This window comes from Cynara cardunculus (assembly GCF_001531365.2).
Source record: "Cynara cardunculus var. scolymus isolate 2C chromosome LG 12, CcrdV1, whole genome shotgun sequence".
In the NCBI taxonomy this organism is placed as follows: Eukaryota; Viridiplantae; Streptophyta; class Magnoliopsida; order Asterales; family Asteraceae; genus Cynara; species Cynara cardunculus.
In genome coordinates, this window is record NC_037539.1 from 28,168,940 (window position 1) to 28,173,658 (window position 4,719).

The 4,719-nt window shown below is 36.9% G+C and overlaps 1 pseudogene; it reads left to right on the forward strand.

Moving 5' to 3' along the window:
• The first annotated feature begins 4,621 nt into the window (after positions 1-4,621).
• On the forward strand, positions 4,622-4,719 carry LOC112524025 (annotated as a pseudogene).

Consider the following 4,719-nt stretch of genomic DNA (forward strand, 5'->3'; position numbering starts at 1 on the left):
GATTCTATCATCCGAGATTATGATCGGACTTTCACATGCAAGGATTCTCTCCTTCTTTCTTAGAGATTAAAGAACATGGGTCATAGATTATTATCCCAACGAAGACACATGCAGGTCTTGGATGAATAATCTCTCCTCTTCAAATCCCAAAATTTTACTTAAAGAATCAAGTAGAGAGAAGGATAAAGACTTTCGGACATCTGAAAGAAAATAGGACAACTTTAAAACATGCCTTTTCTTGACATAATGACACTAACAAGTCTCACGAATAGCAAGAGTCCTTGGGTTTTGCAAGGAGATTAGAACCGCTTGGAAGGTGATGGAGTTAGAGAGAGAGAGAGAAAACGGAATAGCTGAAGTTTTGGACAATGAAGAATTTTCAAAAAGGGGAGGGGTATTTATATGGGGGCTTCTTGAGAAGGAATGGGCTGGCCTCTAAAGGCCCAAGCCCAAAATGTTTTTATTTTTCTAAATAATAAAACCCCACTAATTTACCTAAACAAAATAAATAGACAAAAAATTTTAAAGAAGAAACCACTCTTTAAATTAATTAGCAACTATATAAAAAAGAAATTGGAACTTTGGAATTTAAATATCGTCCTTATTTTATGCGAAACATTTCAAGACTATTTGGCATTGCTTAAACCAACTTGGTTAGCTACCGGCTGAAACATGATCTAACAACTAATCTTTGGAGATAAGCAAGATGATCTCAAATCATCGGGGCTAAATCCTAGAAAGACTTAGTTTTCAATAAAGGTCCCAAATTAAGGTACTGACCTGAAATCCCAAAAAGTAGGATTGTCACATATATCTCCTTTCAGTGATTATACTTATATTCTGTAAGTTCTGGACAATACTGTAATACTTGTAATATTTCCCATGTTTAATAAATTGAGTATTCCATGTACTTCACTGAAAAAGATCCCTGAAAAAAGTAATAGGGACACAAGTTTATGAGTTCCAATGTTACTCTTCGCATTCATTGACAGTCTATAAGTCAGTGAATAAGCGTTCACTTTCAGTTTCCGTACTTGCAATTTTCTTAGATATAACTTAAGAAAACTTCTCAAGCTGAGACTGACCAAACTGAAAAAGATGCTAAAATAGTAAAAAGGGATATACACTTTGTATATAACTTTTCCTTACTATTATTTGATAAGATAACCTTCTTTATGTTATCTTGTTATCATCAAATAGGGGGAGATTGTTGATCCTCTCTCTCAGTGATTTGATGATAATCTCTTTTCTCTTTCACGTTGTATTTGTGTTTCTGTATTTTCAGTTTCAGCCATCTTCACTGAGTATGTTCAGTGATCGCTGAAGAACTTGCATTGTAAATTTATCAGAGACAGCAATACTTCAAGAAGACAACACTCACACCAAAGAACCTTCAGCAAACGTCAAAGACTAAAACTGAAGATTAGAGACTGGCGAGTACGTGATCTGAAGCGGTATTCAGTGATTACAAGCCTGTCTACATATGTGTGAAGACTGCTCAAGCTTCAGCAAATGATGATGAGACCTTCAGGTCATTCCAGCATTCAGCGATCAAAGAAAGCTTGCTTAACACGATTGTTGTTGTCTTGTCCTTATGCACATAAAGGACAAAACCCATACCCTTACAAAAGTTGTACTGTACGGAGCCGACTAGTCGACTCTTTGTCCACCAACTTTAGGTAAGGATATCTGCTCTTGAATAGTGCTTTTGTACTATTCACTGTAGCAAAGTACAAGCCTTCCTCTTAAGGCTTGACACGTATTCTAAACCTACCATATTGCATTAAATGGACATTTAATGCACTGGGTATAAATAGAAGTGTTTCTTCTCCATACAGAGAGCGCGCATCTCTCTCTCTAACCTAATTCTTACTTCAAGCATCTTCTAGCTTAAGTAAAGGATCTTTCTTTTAGCAACTTCTTTTCTTGTAATTGCTAAAGCATTGTGTGTAACCAAAGATTGTTTAGATAGGTTTTTATTACCTTATCTTTTCGTAAATAATCTTGTAAAATCTGCATTGATCTTCTCTATCAATATATATTTTAAATTTGAAAATATTGTGTTTGTATTCATCCCCCCCTTCTACAAATTGTTTCTCTTCTTGTAGACCCTTACTGGACCAACATAAGTTCATTCTTCTCATTTGGTATAACAGTGACTCCACCCTTTTTGGGTACACATTGCACAAGACTGACACAGGTACTACTAGCAATAGGATAAATTATGCCAGCGTCAAGCCATTTTAAAATCTCTTTTTTGACAACCTCCTTCATGACAGGATTGAGTCTTCTTTGAGGCTCAACGGAGGTGAAACTTTTGTCTTCCAAAATAACTTTATGTTGACAAATGGTGGGACTTATCCCCTTGAGGTCAGCAATGGTCCATCCTATGGCCTTGGTATGAAGTTTCAACATGTCAACCAACTTATCTTCTTGGTCGGCTTCTAATGATGATGAAATAATGACTGGCAACTTCCCTGAATCTCCTAAAAAGGCATACTTCAAATGTGAGGGAAGTTGTTTAAACTCTAAATCTGGGGCAACATCTAAGGAAGGAACAAGAATCTTTCTATCCTTAGTTTCTAAAACTTCAAAAGCAGCAGATTCTTGTGGTGTTTCTATTTCCTCAAAATCTTCCTCTTCATCACTATCAGTCTCAGATAAACCTAAGATTTCCCCCAAACTTTTCTCTTGACACCAGGTTTCTATCAGACTCAAAGTAGAACATTCTTCTCTTTCCGCCGGGTACCTAAGGGAATTAAAAACATTAAAATTCACTTGTTGGTCTTGGMCTCTCATGGTTAATTCTCCCTTCTATACATCTATCAATGTTCTTCCAGTAGCTAGGAAAGGTCTCCCTAAAATGATGGGAATGTCCTTGTCAGCTTGAAAGTCTAGGATGATAAAATTGGTTGGGAAATTAAACTTATCAACCTGACTTATCAGCTAACTGTAGAGTTACAGTTGTAGGTCTAGCCTCACTTATGGCTAGGGTATTGAAGACAGATAAAGGCATCAGGTTTATGCTAGCACCTAAGTCACATAGAGCTTTTCCTATCTCTTTTCCTCCAATTGAACAAGGAATTGTAAAACTTCCAGGATCTTTCATCTTAGGAGGAATTTTACTGGACAACAAAGCACTGCAACCTTCAGTCAGAGCTACAGTCTCGTATTCAGTCAACTTTTTTCTTTTTGCTCAAAATGTCCTTTAAAAACTATGCATAACTTGGTATCTGCTCAATAGCTTCAACCAAGGGTATGTTTATGTGCAACTGTTTAAAAACATCAAGAAACTTTTTAAAATTATAATTCTTCCTTTTGATTCCTTAATCTTTGGGGATACGGAATATAAAGACTGACTACAATAGGAGACGTAGTCTTTTGAAGAGTTGGTACTGGAATCGGTTTCAAAACTGGTCTCACAATTGGTTCTGAGTTAGTTCTATCAGGGATTATAGGACTGGTCTGGTCTTTTATTGCGGGACTGTCACCAGATTGTGACACATCCACTACAACACTTTCTTTGGGAGTTTGAGTTGTCTTAGGTTCATCAGGAAATGGAAAATCTGATCTTTCTGGAATGGCCGTACTATCTATGGGCCTGATTATGGGTTGAGGCTCACTAGTACTCACAGGAATGGTAGTCACAAAATCTGGTACAGAGGTAATAGAATCTTGTTCTACACTTTTCTTTTCAATCTCTGCTTTGGTTGGTTCTTTTTGTTCTTTTTGGGTATTTTCTAAATAACTCTTTCCACTCCTTAACGTAACAACCTTAACATGCTCTTTCCCTTCCCTTTGAGGTATTTCTGTATCACTAGGTAGAGAAGCTACTGGTATTTTTCTTATCTCCAAAGCCATTTGTCCCATTTGAGTTTCGAGATTTTTAATTGAAGCTTGAGTTTGGGTTATAAAACCCTTCATCATTGCTTCCAAAGAAGTAGATGACTCAGCTAGCTGTTTGGGCTTGCTTTGGAAAGAAGACTGATGATTYTGRAAATTASCATGTTGATTATTATGATTGCCTTGATGCGCTTGCGAGTGAAAATTAGATTGGCCTTGTTGAAAATTTGACTGTCCTTGCAGCTGAAAATTAGATTGTCCTTGTGGCTGAAAATTGGACTGTCCTTGTGGCTTTTGCATTGGTGGGTTAAGAGCTGAACTATGCCACGAAAAATTTGGATAATTTCTCCATCCCGGATTATAAGTCTGTGAAAATGGTCCAGTCTTGTTGACATAATTTACATGCTCAGGATTTCCAGGACAATGATCAAAAGAGTGACCTTCACCACAGTACACGCATTGCACAAATTGAACATTGGAATTAAAGGTATTAGAATCAGATTGCACATGCGGGCTAGATGTTAAATTTGAAATTAGCTCAGTGATCTGAGCTGTTAATGCTGAAACAGCATCTACCTCATTTATTCCAGCTGTTTTATTCAGTGGCATTGCACGTAGGTCAGACCATTGTCTGTTATTATTAGAAATCTTTTCAAGTATGTCAAAACCTTCATTATAGGTACAAGCTGTGAAAGTTCCACCTGCAGTAGCATCGAGCATTTGTCTAGCAACGACATCTAAACCGTTGTAAAATGTCTCTAGCTGTATACAGTACGGAATGCCATGGTGAGGGCATTTTCTCAGCAGATCTTTATACCTTTCCCATGCATCAGGAACTGTTTCATCATCCAGTTGTCTAAAAGTACAGATTTCATT